Genomic DNA, 16,349 nt, shown 5'->3' with positions numbered 1-16,349 from the left:
CTCGAACCCGCGGGCTCAGGCAATCCACTCACCTCAGCCTCCCAAAGGCGCGGGATTACAGGCTGAGCCACCGAGCCCAGCTAAATTTTTAGTTTTTAAAGGAAACTCCAGGGCTTACATATTTTAGGGATCATTTTCCTCCCAATGAACTCTTTAAAATTGGATTTGGACATTTAAATTGGGCGAAAGGGTTAAATCTAATAATATATAACAGAATAAAATGATAAATGTGACTCTTAAGCACTAAAGACAAATTTTGCAAACTAATAATAAAGTACTGAATATTTTCAGAACAAGTCCATTTCACTGAATGTTGAATGCTAATTTAAGATATGCTGGTCAGCCAGGTGCGGTGACTCATGCCTATAATCTCAGCAATTTGGGAGGCCGAGGTGAGAGGATTGCCTGAGCCCAGGGGTTCGAGACCAGCCTGGGCAACTTGGCTAGCTCTCATCTCTACGATAAATAAAGAAAAATTAGCCGGCATGGTGGCACATGCCTGTAGTTCCAGCTACTTGGAAGGCTCCTGAGGTGGAAGGAGCGAGCAACCCAGAAGGTCGACAGGCTGCAGTGTCCGTAAGTGCACCACTCACTCCAGCCTGGGCGACAGAACAGAAGGAGACTTCGACTCAAAAAAAAAAGATATGTTGGTCAGTTAGAACAGATGATTTCTATTATTCTAGCAAGTAATTAAATAATAAAGCTTAATAAAATCATATTTGTAAAGATATATTGAGTACCTATTTTATTAAAACACCATTATGCTTCGTAGTTACTAATTTTCTACTTTGGATCGGTTCCATTGTTTCCACCAGACCTTACAAGGTTTTATTATCTCATCATATTATATTTACAGGATTATAATTTTCCTGACGCCAGAACAGATCTAAGCTACTTACTAGCCCAGTATATCCTTGCTAAAGGTGGGCCAAGACAGTACCTCTGTTTACCAAGTAGATTTACTCAGACAATTGAGTTTGACTGCAACTGATAACTTTAGTTACTTTAAAATTTGCTTTTCTTGGGAAGAGTATATGACTTGTTAGGTTCCCTTATCACCCTGCCTTTTCACCGATAATGATTTTCTAGTTTCATTTGCCATATGGCTTGGCTGTTATATGGATAAACACAGAGGTAGATAAATGTTAAAAATTGTCAAGTGACCAGGTGACCTATAAAGAGGAATCTAAAGAAGCTTGATTATCTTGTATCTTGCAAATTTCTTTCACAAGAGTAAGATGAGAGAGGGATTCTGGCCTTTGGTGTTGATTATTTCAGTAAAGCACAATCTACAATTTGTAGAATTAAAAAATAAAAATAGTGAAGGAAAAGTGATATGGTGATGAGCTGGGAAATTTTAAATCAAAGCGTTACTGCTTTATCAGTTATGTTCCTTAGGGCACTGTGATTCCCCTGACCAACAACACAGTACCAGAAACTCTGGGGGTGGGGCCCAGGAATTTGATCTAACAAGCCTGCCAGGTGGTTCTGATGCCTCCTGCTAACCACTGGCTTAGAACATTATGTAATTTCTTTTTTCACAGCGCTCCAGCCTTAGAAGGATGATGTAAGGTAATGTCTGCAATGTAAGTTATAAGTGAATGTGTTAAAAGTGCCTGCTCGTGTTAGATTTCACATAACTAGTTCCAGGGAGAGGACAACTGTTGCCTCCAGGATATCTAGTCAGTTTCCACCTGGATACAATCCAGTCTTTCAAACTAAACTTACTAACAATATAAAAAACTCTTAACGAGTTCAAACGAATGCTAAGAGTCATCAGTTGCGTTTTCATTTTAAACATTTTTCTATTGTGGCACGATGTAGGTAACCCACAATTTGCCATTTAACCAGTGTTGAGTGTACAGTTCAGTGGCACTGAGTGCGTTCACAGTGTCGTGCAACCTCAGCCACCTTTGTTAAAATCAGAAAAATGTTTTCACCCTACCTTTAGTTAAACGTCCTCAGAACGTCCACCGATCTCCTCCACGGAGAGCGGGTCGAGCCGATCTGCGACAAGGCGTGCGTTCGGAGTCGGGGTCGCGCTCGCGAGCCACTGGCGGTGGGGACCGGGGGCTCTGCGCCGCCTGGGCCGGGAGCGGCGCGGCTGGGCTGGGCGCCCCGGGGCGAGCCGGTCGCGGTGCAGGGACGCGCAGGGCCAGCGAGGGGAGCTGCAGGGTAACTTTTCCCAGGAAACGCGGCCGGTCGTCCCCACTAGCAGCCACCCAGCCTTTTGTTTGTTTTCCTGCCGGAGGCTGGAAAACGGCCGGGTTCCTGCGGCACCACCATGCGCCGCGCGGCCCGTGCGACTCGCCGGACCTCCCGGGCGTCCCCGCACGGAGCCCTCGGCCTGTCCTAGCAGGGATTGTCCCGGCTTCCAGGTCCCGAGGAGCTGCGCTCACCGCAGGGGCGGGCCCCCGCCTGTGTTCGCGGCGCCAGTAAGTGAGGCTCGGGGTCGGTAGGGGCTCCTGCAAGGCGACCTGTCACTCTAGCTGCGGGGCTGGGCTGCGGGGGCGACCCCCGGCCGGCGCCCCCGCAGGGGATCGGAGGGGCTGGTGGGTTCTAGTTTCTCTCCGCGGTCATGTGGGTCTCTCCCTCCTGGCATGAAAACTCTCATTTCCTCGGAGTCTGGAGGATTTTGATGGGTGTTTACCTTTTAGTCTTAAAGGGGGGAAGATCCTAGCCAATCTGAATCCCCTTTGGGGGGCTGTTGAGGACTTGCTCTTGGAATTTTCCTGACTAGGCCCTTGGTTGTCCCGCAAGGGGTCTGAGCAAGAAACCTCACTACTTATTTGCAACCATTTTATAAAAACTGGATTTCTTCCTGCTCTGATTTCTCTTACTAATCTGAGTGGATGTTATAAGGATGTTGAAGGATTTTCCAGAACAGCCGTTGCTTTGGTAATGTTAACCTTTTTAAAGTTTGACTTTGACACTAACGTTAAGAGCTTCCATGTAAGGTAGTTTAATTCATCATTCAGCCGAGAAGAGTATTCCTTTCCACTTATAACTAAATAAAGACCTGCTTTTGCTAAGCTGGACTTGGCTGAGGGAATACACGCTGAATTTTGCAACCGGGACTGGATTTCTCTAAGGTACTGGTGCTTATGTTTTTTATTTTGACCAGGAGCACTCTTTGTAGTAATAGAAGTTTGGTAGTTACAGTTCTCATTTCTTGCATTCCCACTGAGTGGGGTTTCAGGGTGTGCAACCCAGTGAATGGCCCCATTGCCGAATGTAAAATGCCAATGAGCTTTAAATTTGTGTGGTCAACATATAAATTATTTAGAAGAATTTGTGTCTCAATCTTATGCATAGCTGTGCTAGGAGTTAATATATGCATAAATATGCACATTTGAAATAGTTTCTGAACAAAGCACTACAATTTGGTAAAGAATCTTTTAAGGCCTTCCCATCTATTTGAGGACCAGGAATTGTAAAACACTAGGAAGTGGGTGTAGAAATGAAAGGAGTGCTGGAATTCTTTAAAGTGACATCGTGTGCCATTCTCTGCTCCCAAGGTCCAGCCTTACAGTGACCCTGTCCACTTTTTGCTTCTCCCTTTCCTCTCTGTCTAGTCCCCTTCTCCAAGTCAAAACTCACGGCAACCATGTTTCTTACTGAGGCCAGTCTAGTTTGGACAGTGGAGGGGTGTGTTGGAGGGTAGATGGATCTGTGTGGTTAGGCAGAACCCAGCTGTCCTTGCCAAGGGAACTCAGCATCTAGTCATAAAGAAGTGGTTTTTCTCACTGAAGTTTCTTCCCTACAGACTAAATGCAAATGAGCTACCAGGATGTCAAACAGGCCATTTAAGGTTTTATTTATTGATTGTTCAACATCATCAAAGCCCTTTTTTATGCTTCTGTTGTTTGTTTTATTCCAATTGCTTTTTGAGGTTCCCAGTACAGGTGTAAATTATATCAATCTTGATACTTTGGAATTATCTTGAATTACCTTTTCTTTCATTTCCCTCACCTGTATATCTGTGAGCCACCAAGACCTTTTAAATGTGTTTTATATAGATCCTTCTGTGTTCTAACCAGGACCTCACCGTTCCTCTCCTGCAGTAGGACAACCTTTGAGTGAACCTTCCAAGCCTGACTCTTAGTAAGCCCTTATTCAATGTTTGCCAGATGAATGAATGAATGAATGGATGAATGAATGGATGAGTGAGTTAATGAGAAGCTCCCCTCTGGTCTTTTCAGCATTCTATTGCCAATCTGATCTTTTTAAATGATGACTTTGTGCTTCTCCCGACCTTGCAACCTTTAGTCCCTCTCCATTACCTCCTATCTCAAGTCGAAAATAATATGCCTGAGTTTCCAAGGCCTTTCATAATCAGCCTCACTCTTCCTATCTATGTCCTGTTTCAGTTGAGCACTCATCTTTGCACTCTGTGTGGTGTGGTCTTTTGCTGTCCTGTTAAGGGGTCAGGTTTCTTCCCACTACAGTGCCACTGCTCATGTTGCTCTTCCTGGACACCCCCTTCCTTCTCTCCATGCACCCATGTAGTTAACTCATCCCCATCGTTGGAGGAGGAGCCCAAGTCCTACTTTTTTTTTTTAAAGACAGGATCTCACTGTATCACCCAGGCTGGTTCCAAACTCCTGGGCTCAGGGGATCCTCAAGGGATGCTCTGCCTTTCGAGCAGCTGGGGCTAGAAGTGGGCCCTACTTCTTTCATAGTATCTTCTTTTTCTTTAAAGTCTCAAGATATTTGTTCTTCAATAAATTGGCTGTATTGATCTCTAGTTGGTTTAGGTTATTTTAAGTCTCTTTAGGGCAGGAGCCATATCCTGTGCATGGTAACATGGTATTGTGCGCTTGGGAGTCAAGCAAAGCGAGGTCAGGGCCTGATTCCACTTATATAAGATTTCTGGCCCCAGCTAGGCATGGTGGCTCATGGCTGTAATCCCAGCACTTTGGGAGGCGGAGATGAGAGGACTGCCTGAGCTCAGGGGTTCTAGACCAAGCTGGGCAACCTCAAGACCTTGTCTCTACAATAAATCAAAAAACTAGCTGGACGTGGTGGCACATGCCTATAGGTCCAGCTACCTGGAAGGCTGAGGTGGAAGGATCACCTGAGCCCAGCAGGTCAAGGCTGTGGTGGCCATGAGTGTGCCACTACACTCCAGCTTGGGCAACAGAGTGAGATTCTGAAAATAAAAATAAAAAATAAAAGTATGACCTTGTGGAATTCTCCTAGCATTTATCTCCTCATGTGTACAGTAGGGCGAGTGCTTCCCCCAGCTGCCTGTGGTGTAGAGACATTCTACAGCGTCTACTAGTGCCTGGTATATGCCTGATAAAGGTCTGCTTATCCCTTGACAGTGACATAGCAGAGTCCTGGACGTATAGCATATGTTTGGTCGTGGCTCAGTCTAGAGGCCCAAGGACCAGGATGACCATGCAGGGAATCCTTAGTAAGTATTATCCTGCCCTTATTTTAAATGGCTTGAGCTTAGATTATTCCTGGCGACAGCTCTGCTTCTGGGATCTGTTGCTATTTTTCCTTCTGAACCTTGCCAGGAACACTACTGCCTTTAAAAAAAACTTTTTTTCCCACTGTTGCTCTTGCAACAAGCTCTTCCATTTCATTTTGTAAGATTTTGCAGAGCTGGGGTTGTACCTCATCCTTCTCTTGATATCTCCCCTTATAAAATGCATTTCTCTGCTTGCAGGGTCTATGTGAGCGGGTATATTTGCCCAGTGGCTCCTTGACAGAATTCTGGATATAATGATCTTTCTGTGGGTGTTGATCTGAAAGCCTGTGAGTAGTGTCTTGCTAACTGTTGCTTCTTTCGGCAGTCATCTTTGATGTTCTGAGAAAGGCCTGTGTTTAGAGCGTCAAGTCTCCTATGTGTGCACCTTAATGTTTGTGGTTAACATGGTTAACTGGGAGAATGTGCAAACAGAGGTGTGTGTCAGTGACACACACGTGTTGTTCTGCGGCCATAGTGGAATCATGTCCTTGTTTGTAGTTGTGCTTACCTTCAAAATACAGTTTTAGCTTCCTTATCAAAATACATGCATTCTAGAAAATTACCTTGTGAGAAAAATTTGGTGAAACAAACCATTTACCGGGGCAAACTGCATTAAAATGCTAAGGAATTGTTGTGGCAGGAAGGAAAGCAGAGATTTGATTGCAGCCAAAGAAGTGAAAGAAGCAGCTCAGTGGGCATGCCCACTCAACCTCGGCTCCTAGTGAGCTGCTGCCCAACGTTCAGAAAACAGTGCTACCACAGATTCCAGGGAAATACTCGGTCTTAGCAGAAAGCATTCTTCCTGATTTCCTTCCCAGAAAACTAAAGTATCCTTGCACATTAAGTGCCTGACTTGCTGTGCTCTGGAAGTTGAAACTTTCACAGGAAGAGTGTCTTGTGGTGGGACTCACCTGTGCAGGCTGGAATCAGATCCTATGTATGTTGACTTGTGAAATTGTGTCTGAGTTTCAAGAAAGCATATCTTTGAAGATCTGCCTTTTTTTTTTTAACTATATGGGCTCAGAGTTAGCAAAATACTCACACGCTTTTTTACCAAGTAGGGAGCATTTTTTGTAGGCTATAAAACGTGTTATAATCACATATATAAAAATATGGTATTCTAAAAATAAAAAGATTCTATTCCTCTTAGTTGGGTCTCTGGATCTGTAAAATGAGGATGCTGGATAATCATTAAGGTCCCTTGCAGAAGAAAGAAATTCTGATTCTGTAGTCTGATATCTTAACATTATGCTTTTAACTAGGTCCTACTGAAGTTAGCGTGAAAATCTATACTAATTAGCATTCAGTTATATTTTACTTTAAATCTTTCTTAGATTTTAGTAGCCCTCATAGCTACTGTAAAAGCTAATGCCTCAGAACCATAAAAAGATAAAGTATTATGGTGAAATGTCCAACTGCATTTGACAATATCATGAAAGTTATTATCTGCATGAGCTTATGGTTCCTAGAAGATACTCATCATCCTCAGTTTTTTTAAATGGAGGGACCATAATGGTGCTTCAGTTTCATTTGGTGCTTTTCCTACCATGCTAAGGACCCTTAGCTGCCATTTGATAAATGTCCAAGCATGACCTAGAGCTTGTGAGAAGCACACATTTTTGGGCAAAGATCAGTGTGAGTCATTTGTAGCCTTTCTGTGGGTGAGGTGTGACCTGTGATAAAGTACTGACAACATGTGACTGCTCTCAAACAGCTACTATAAAAGATAATGCCCCAGAACCAAAAAGGTAAAGTGTTATGGCGTAATGTCCAACTACAAATCTGTTAATATCAGGACAGTATCTACATGAACTTGTAGTCCCCAAAGGACATTGCCTTTGTTTTGAAAATTAATTTATTAAAGAATGATTTAACTAAGACAAAGCTGAGTGCGAAAAAAGTAAGATATACATGCCTTCATGTTAGCTGTTGAAAGCAAATGTTTTCCTAAATTAGTGTAAAGTTTTTAACAGGAATCAAAATGTGTGTGCCCTGGTTCCAATATAGTCAAGCAAATTGTAAAGAAGGGAGGTGTGGGGGCAGGCCAGTTAGGTCCCTTGCAGGAAAAAAGTATAGGCAGTACAGAACAATCACCTGTAAGATTACCTTTTACAGACATATAAGTTGCTCATTCATTGTTGAATTCATACAGCAAGTCTTTATTGTGAGCATTTATTTGCGCCAACTCTATGCCAGGTGCTGGGAATGTAGTTGTGAATGTAACAAAATGTCTATCCTCACAGAGCTTATGTTATGGGACAAACACAGCTTTGTATTATACGTAGCCTCATAGCCTAGTGGTAGATGGAGAGTGCTAAAGTATTTCTGCCTATTTTCGGGGTATCTTCTGTTTCTGGGACTGACAAACTGGTGTAGCCAGACCTTCCCGCTGCCTGTTTTTGTAAATGAAGTTGTATTGGAACACAGCCACGCCCATTTATTTACATGTTGTCTGGACTGCTTTCATGCTGCAGCGGCAGAGTAGAGTTGGAACAGTGACAGAGAGACCTCAAAGCCTAAACTGTTTACTGGCCCTTCACAGAAAAATTGTGCTGATCTCTACACCATGTTATTTTTATATTAAGCCTTTACTTCCTTAATTTTACTGATTTATTTGTTATACATGATAGTGAAGCATCTTATACTGAGATCAGCTCCTTAGTTGAAGACTGAAACCTTCATTACGTGAGGGACTCTTGCTGCAACTCATCCACAGTGTCACACAAGTTGGGGCAAAGTTGTTTTTTTCTAGCTCTCTGTCCTTACTTCAGTTCTTCACAGTCCCTAATAGCTACCCCTGTGTCCTAGCTTTAAAATCATCTGCAGGTGATTGAAAACTTTTTGAAGGTTCATGAGTACTTTTGGTACTGAAGAAGCGCTGGGAAATTGTGGGTCTTTCTCATGGGATGAAGAACCTGGTGCACAAGGATTTCTTTTCTCAGAAGCTGGAGCTGAAGGAGGAGAGGTGTGGTACAGGCTCAAAGCAGTTTTGGGGACACAGAGAAAGGTATACCCAGGAACTCTTTGGTAGCATAGTGAACACATCTTAAATTCACTCTTTTGTCAAGGTAAAGATAAAGCAAGATCCACGTAAAGAAGGTTGCCTTCAGCCTTGTAGCTGCTATTCCCAATGCAGAAAAAGCCACAGTCCAAGCAAGAGTCAATGCACTTAAAAGTTTTGTTTGTAAAATGTGTATGGGCAGAACAATTAGGCCTGGGAGAAAATTACAAACCCAGATGCCCTATATTTAGTACCCTTTTAAAAGAAATTAACAGTATTTACTTACTCTTGAAAGTTATGACACATTCAAACCCAGAATATGAAGTGTAATTATAAGCCTGTAACACGGAACTCAGAAGTACCATGAGAAGGGACATTTCATGATTTTACACATAAGCCACTTCTAGGTAGATAGAGAAAAGTAAGTCTTTTCAGTGTAAGACAATGAAGGCAAAGGGAGACAGTCCCCTCCTGAGCATCTGAATGGTGTGTCAGTGGGCCTGGTAAACACCTCGTCTCGCCACCCCTGAGAATCCCAAATTTGTACATCATTTTCTGCCTCTTGCCTTGGTGGCATTAATTGGGTGATCATCAAGGTTTCAAAATAAAGAACAGACTGCAGTTGTCCCTGCCCCAGCCTCTTTTTCCAGGCGGGGAATGAGCAGGCCACAGATGTGAGCCTCCAGCCTTGAGCAGATGTTCTCTGCCTCCACTGAGGATTGAAGCCAAGGAATGGAATTGGGGCAAATCGCAGGAAGGTTTTCCCCATGTCACCTCACCAGGAAGATCATCACATTCTTTCAAAGATTTGCTAGAGCTCTTTGAAGGAGAGATCAAACTGTCTTTCTCTGTTGGTTGGATACAGCCTTACCCAAAGTCCAAAGGCCTTATCTGCTGCCTCCAAGGGGGCCTTTCTGTGGTTCTCTGGGACTCACTGTCCCAGCATTGTTGTGGGAGGACCCAGGCGGTATCCACTCCTGCTGTTCTGTGGTTCACTATTTTTTGACTTCAGAACATTTCTGGTCAGGTCAAACAGTTTGACTGTCTTTATTTTGCACATGAAGAAATAGAAGCACTGAGAATTTTGATGTACATACCCAAGGTGGCACAGAAAATACTCAGCAAAGACTAAAATTCAAATGTGGGCAATTTAAACAATCTTCAAGGACTTGCTATGTACACATGGAGTGTGAGGAGTGCAAACTCAAAGATGAAGTAACCTGGGAGGCTGGTGTAGAGGCCACCCTTCTAGGTCACTCACCATGGGGAAGGGGCTGGCAGTGAGGTGAGGACAGAATGCTGTGGCATCAAGGGAGAGGGCCATTCTCAGGGTCTGTGTGTGATTGTCAGGATTGGGGACTGCAGAGGCAAAGTGTGAGCTGGGAAGAGGAGGCAACACTCAGTGTTCGCTGCCTGGCTGAGTCATTGGGTGCTTATGCCTCTCTTGAAAGACACACAGGGTCCCTTGGGGGCACTGTCTTCTCCACTAGCTTTTGTGCATGGGATGCAAAAGGCAGAAACATTTATCCATTGTTTTCTTGGAGAAATGTTGGTTTGATTCCTGACACAGAGTCACAAGAGCATTAGAAGAGGAAACCACTTCATATCAAGTCCAACACCCTGATTCCACCAGAAGTAAAGCCAGGGACCAAGGGATACCCCGAGGCATGGTGGGTCTGTGCTGAGTGGAAACTGGAACCAGTCCCTCATTGTCTATGTTCACTTTGCCTCTGCTTATAGCATTGCTATAAGTATATGTATAAGTGCTACCCAGGGCTCCAATGGGTTCTCTGATGTTTGATTGCAGAGTGAGGCCAACTAGAGCACAGCCATGTCACGATTTTCTTATTTGGACTGGGAAATACAAAGTACTTCTATTCCTCTCAATCTCAGAACCTCCAAAGATTTCATGAACTTTGAAACCATTTAATGCAGTCAGCCTGGGTTCCTGTCTCAATTCTACCACATTAATTGTATAACCTGGACACATATGTAAAATGAGAAAGGTGATAATAATAGTACTGTGGGCAAATTACTTGTGCCCCAGTTATTTTATCTGTAAAATAGGGATGATAATAATAATAGTGCTTACCTGGTAGAGTTAAAAGAATTAAGTGGATTAATATATGTTAAGCACTTATGCTATTACTATGCACTTAATAAGTACTAAAATTATTATCACATTTTGGACATATTTGATATGTTAGGGTGCTCAGTGTAAATTAGTTGTAGTGAACGATTTGTCCAAGTTAATTCTTGGATTTAGAGTACTTAGAAGTACTGCTGATTTGGTTTTTTTGTTGTTGTTGTTTGTTTGTTTGTTTTTTTGAGTTGGTCTCACTCTGTCACCCAGGCTGGAGTGCAGTGACATGCTCAAGACCACCACAGCCTTGACCTTGGGCTCAGGTGATCCTTCCACTTCAGCCTTCCAAGTAGCTGGAACTTGGCATGCACCACCATGCCCAGCTAATTTTTTTTTATTTATTGTAAGGATGAGGTCTTGCCATGTTGCTCAGGCTGGTCTCAAACCCCTGAGCTCAGTAATCCTCTCGCTTCCACCTCCCAAAGTGCTGGGATTGCTGGCATGAGCCACCACACCCGGCCAAAGTACTGCTGATTATAACAGGCAAATTACCAAGTTAGTGAACAAGCTGCTACATTTTATTCACTTCTCATGCAGTGTTAACTGTGTAGACCAGAAGCTTAATTAATTAATTAATTACTTTTTTGAGTCAGAGTTTCACTCTGTTGCCCAGACTGGGGTGCAGTGGCATGATTATTACTCACCACAGCCTTGACCTCCCAGACTCATGCAATCCTTCTGCCTCAGTCTCCCAAGCAGCTGGGACTACAGGTGTGCACCACTATGCTAGGCTAAATTTTTTTATTTTTTATTTTTGTAGAGTCAAGATCTTGCTATATTTCCCAGACTGGTTTCAAACTCCTGGGCTCAAGCAATCCTCTCACCTCAGCTTCCCAAAATTCTAGGATTACAAACTTGAGCCACCACACCTGGTCCCAGAAGTTAAATTTAAAATACTGTTGTTGAGGTAGAGAAGGAGACGTAAAAAACTCAAGGAAGCTGGGTGTGCACTTGTCAAATAGGAAGAAGCTGCTCTTCTAAAAAACAACTGAAAAACAAAATTTTATTCTCTTTCAATTTTTCTTTAAACATGTATGGGTTTCTTCCAGGCTTTTATTTTGTCACTTTTAATAGAGTACTAGGAACAGAAAAATATTTTTCTTCTAGTAAAATAAGTGGCTGTGGAGGCACCAAAAAAGGACAACTGAAAAAAAGAATGGCAAGTAACAACAGGGAGGATGAGGGTGGTAAGCTTGAGGGCACATGCCCAACCTGAAGAGGTGAGGGTGTCACTTTAGCTTCTTACAACCATGGAGGGCTAAGGACTCTGTGTGATTAGCTCTTACTTTTTTTCCAAAGAATCCCAAAATCAGGATTTGTATGTGAAATTTAAATCTGGGATTCAGCCAGGCGCGGTGGCTCAAGCCTATTATCCCAACACTTTGGGAGGCTGAAGCAAGGGGATTGTCTGAGTCCAGGGATTCGAGACCAGCCTGGGTAACTTGGTAAGACCTTGTCTCTACAATAAATCAAGAAAAATTAGCTGGGCATGGTAGTGCGGGCCTGTGGTTCCAGCTACTTGGAAGGCTGAGGCGGAAGGATCGCCCAAGCCCAGCAGGTCAAGGCTGCTGCGGTAGTCATGAGCATGCCACTTCACTCCAGCCTGGGCCACAGAGTGAGACTCTGACTCAAAAAATGTGTGTGTGTGTGTGTGTGTGTGTGTGTGTGTGTGTGTGTGTGTGTGTGTCCTCTGGTTCACACAGCATGGAATCTCCATGTACTAATACCATGTATGCCAAGATTTCAGACCCAAATTGTGAAGGCTTGTTTATGAAAGAGTTACAGAGAAGTGTGCTCTGTATTTCAAAAATGAAAGTCCTTGTTCAGAGGGTATAGCATAGATTTCTGATTTCATTCCTAAAACATGCAACTTTGAATGAATGAAAACTACTGCTCCGTAGTTTAGATGATTGTATGAACGTCTTTGGGATTTTGTTGTAGAGCAGTGGGCTAAAAACCTGCAAAGATACCTGATCCTAATCCTTGGAACCTGTGATGTTACCTTACATGACAAAATAGACTCTGCAGATGAGATTCAGTTAAGGGATTTAAGATGGATAGATTATCCTGGATTAACTAGCTAGGCCTTTGACCCAAACAGGAGTCTTTTGTGTTTTGTTTTATTTTTAAGTTGGAATCTCACTCTGTCACCCTGGCTGGAGTACAGTGGCATGCTCACAGCCACCACAACCTCGATCTGCTGGGCTCAGGTGATCCTTCCACCTCAGTCTTCCAAATAGCTGGAACCACAGGCATGCACCACCATACCTGGCTAATTTTTTGATTTATTGTAGAGATGAGGTCTTGCCAAGTTGCCCAGGCTGGTCTCGAACCCACAGGCTCAGGCTGTCCTCTCACCTCAGCCTCCCAAAGTGCTAGGATTATAGGTGTGAGCTACCATGCCCGGCTTTTATGTTTTTAAAAATGGTCTTTTGTCAGTTACACATGGATTCACATGTAGATAAGCGATCTGTTCTTAACACGTGACAGTAGAAACCTAGAGCCTTCCTTAAGATCTTCCTACCAGTGATCTGCAAAGTGGATTCTTCCTTGAGCTCTGGTAGCACCCGTGACTCCCTCTCATTCCTCCCAGGAATTTACCCCAGCTTCCACGTCTCTTGGTCATTTGCTCCACCTCTCCAACTAGACAAGTCCCCAGAGGCCAGGTCTACCACCTACAGCTCTTTGGATCTTTTATCTCAGTACCAAACATAGTGCCCTTATACTTAATTTTTCACTTGAGGAATACTTTGTTGATGTTTTAACATCTTTAGCATATTTCAGATATTCCTGTATATCTGAAATATTAGTATATACTTGTGTGCTTTTATAAAAATAGATATTGCACATATTTCTATATTGTGCAATATCAATGTGAGTTAACCTCGCAACTACAGAAAAATCAGTAGTTGGCCTTTTTAACAAATTGTAAAGAAATTGTCTTCCACTTATGGACTGAGGTCTCAGTAGAATGACATATGGGTGGAATGTTGTGAAGAGGAGCGGAGGTGATGTGCCAGAGAGGAACAGAATGACATGATGGTGATTTGTTTCTATACTGCCTTAAGGCTTATATTAGGTACAATTTAAGGCGTAGCGTAGCTTAGCAGCTTTTGTTCTAAATGAGCTTTCTCGAACACTGAGTTAATAAAATACATTCAACTTTTAAAAAAAGAATAGTTATGACACATGCATTTTAAATCTTTGAGATTTGTCTGCTTCTTGCTTGGAAGAACTGACTCTGTAGATGTCTCCTATTAAATATCAAAGAAGAATGTACAATACAAATAGTTATTAGTGTGCCAAAACTTTTTTCTTCTAAAACAGACTGAGAGTTCTGCTCAGTTGCCTTTGACTGAAGCTCTGTGACTACGTGCAGTAATTTCACTATCAGTAACATTCAGAGTGCCCACCATACTGGACCCCACTAGTTGTGCAAGGTGGGATCCCTTCATATGTGCCTCCTGCCGTGTCATAGGGGCAGGATAAGATTCTACAAGCTCACACAGCATGGGTTAAGGAACAGATCGGTCCTGCTTGAGAAAGTTCCAAATCAAGGGATAGCAAGAAAAAGAGGCATGACTGTCCCAATTTCTCACCATCTCTATGGAGAGCCATGCTCTGGTACTGTGTTGAACATGCAGTATGGACCTGAGAACAGTCTGGTCTGTGAGGGATAGTCAGGCAATCTGCAGAGCCTAGGTTGAAGTATTAGTTATAAATAGTAGCATGCTGGGAAATTAATCTGCCCACCAAGTGGGGACATTCAAGGCCCAAGGAAAGCTGGGTTTGGAAATACCCTGGGGAGAAGAGGGAAGCCTCAGGTCCAGCTAGCTAGTTGTCCAAGTGATACCCAGGGTCCATCACGGTAGATTTCTCATTTGTATCACATTTTCTTTCAAAATGAAGGTAGATAATGGTGGATGGAAAATTAACATTAGGCTAATAGGGAATTACTTCTTCTACTTTGTCTCCTGCTGTACACCTCTTTCAGTCTTCAAAACTATGCTAATTCTCAAGGTCTATCTATTATTTCCTGTGGAGAATTTTGTATTTTGGCTCCTAAGTCAGTGTAGCCCTAGCCCACTATATGAGGAATGCTTTCAGCAGTACTGGATAGGCTAATAGTGAATTCTTCAACAAACCCCTTTAATTAGCTTGTAGAACAAGAAACCAAAGGCATGTGTTTTCATGCAGCGCCCCGCTGATACCATCAAGGACTCAGCCTCTTTCAATTCATCCATCCTCGGCAGATGGGATTCTCATCTTCAGAGTTGATGTTTCATAGTCACCTCTGCCTCAGTCCCAAATATTACAGCTTTACACAACCATGTTCAAGGCAGCCTCTTAGTCGGCTGTCTTTATTAGGGCATAGATTCCTCCCTGAAACCTTCCTCTTTCCTCACCAGCTCACTTCCCTCTCCATCTCATAAGTCAGAGCCATAGTCCAGCTCCCAAACAGTTTTTGGTAGAAAGTGGTATTTCTTTGCTGGACTTAGACTGATCATGGATCATGTCCTGGGTCAGGAGTAGGTGGCTGCCATGGCTGAGTATGTTGACTCCTGAGTAAAATCAGTGTCCTATAAACTAAGCAAGAAGGGGAACATTGCTACATTGCTAATGCGTGGACCAGCCATGGCATCTACCATAGCTTTCTTTTTTTTTCCAGTGCGTTGTCTATCCCACTCTTTTCCTAGAGCAACAATGACTTTTTGTTTTTTACTTTCAGATTGTGATGTGAGTCATCACATTTGGGCCACCACAAAAATGATGAATAACTGAACAATACTTATCTGAAATGTATTTAACCACTTCCTGCTAGGATGTGCTTAGAGTTGATTGTGGGTTGCCTGGTGCTTCTTGTCTAGTGCTAATTTGAAACCAATACCACTTAATTTTTTCAGTATGAGTAGTAATTCACTAGTGTGGGGAATAGAAAGCTCAAACAGTGGTCATCGTTCTGTTTCTGGATCCATACGTAGTGCATCAAATCCTTCTTTTTGGTATCCCTTTGTGCACTTGAAACAATCAAGTCTCCTTTGCTTCCAGCATTCTGTGTTTCTTCAGTTACTCTTCCTGGGCTTTCATTTAGAATCCTTGCTATATTCTTTAATAACTCTTGACATCCAGAGTTGACTAGTAATTCAGGGGAATCATGGGACTATTTCATTTCTTGTTCTGAACCCAGGGCTGCCATGTTGTACCCTTCCAGCAGGCACCATCACAATGTGTTCTATGTGAATGAAGCACTCGGGAGTTGTACAATGTGTCAGTCTTGTCTGAATGCTGTGTTCCCAGTAAGAACTCCAATGACACACTATCTTTGGGAAAAAATAGAGCAACCTTAGAGCTATTTGCAGCTTCCTACTGAGCATCTCCAATGAGAGATTTTGTATATATATCAAATTCAGCATACCAGATCATAGAACCCATGTCTGTGTACATTGTCCAAATAACAACCACACACATTTCCTATCTCAAAACCATATTCTCCTGCTGTACCTGACTTGCCCAGTTCAGACCTTCATCATATTTTACCTGGACTATTGCAGTAGCCTCCTAGTTAGTCTCTCTAGTTTAACATCTGTTCTTTCTCCAGAGGGATTTTCCTCATGTGATTTCTCTGCTGAAAAACTCTGGAGAGCTCCCTTATGCAGGAGAAAAACTAAACTCTCCTGCATGGCACACATAATCCTTCACACTTGGCTCCATCCTAACTTTCAGCT

At 43.0% G+C, this 16,349-nt stretch overlaps 2 protein-coding genes across 3 annotated transcripts in view; one reads left to right on the top strand and one right to left on the bottom strand.

Annotated features, from left to right (window-relative positions):
* FBXO9 (F-box protein 9) overlaps nucleotides 1–2,003 on the bottom strand; it is a 36,444-nt gene extending 34,441 nt beyond the window's left edge. Inside the window, exon 1 of the mRNA XM_008057697.2 lies at nucleotides 1,946–2,003. The gene's annotated coding sequence lies outside the window, so the exon portion shown is untranslated. The remainder of the gene's footprint in view (nucleotides 1–1,945) is intronic.
* A 379-nt stretch (nucleotides 2,004–2,382) lies between these two features.
* Nucleotides 2,383–16,349, top strand: part of ICK (intestinal cell kinase) — a 56,609-nt gene continuing 42,642 nt past the window's right edge. The window contains exon 1 of one of the 2 annotated variants that reach the window (XM_021712158.1): nucleotides 2,383–2,435. The gene's annotated coding sequence lies outside the window, so the exon portion shown is untranslated. Of the gene's footprint in view, nucleotides 2,436–3,054; nucleotides 3,093–16,349 lie in introns of those variants that run through there. The other variant, XM_008057696.1, reaches the window with a different exon arrangement.

Source organism: Carlito syrichta, unplaced genomic scaffold, assembly GCF_000164805.1.
Source record: "Carlito syrichta isolate Samal-C Ts95f unplaced genomic scaffold, Tarsius_syrichta-2.0.1 Scaffold303106, whole genome shotgun sequence".
NCBI classification, from domain to species: Eukaryota; Metazoa; Chordata; class Mammalia; order Primates; family Tarsiidae; genus Carlito; species Carlito syrichta.
Note: the sequence above shows the minus strand (reverse complement) of the source record. Positions and strands in the feature narration are given on the sequence as shown.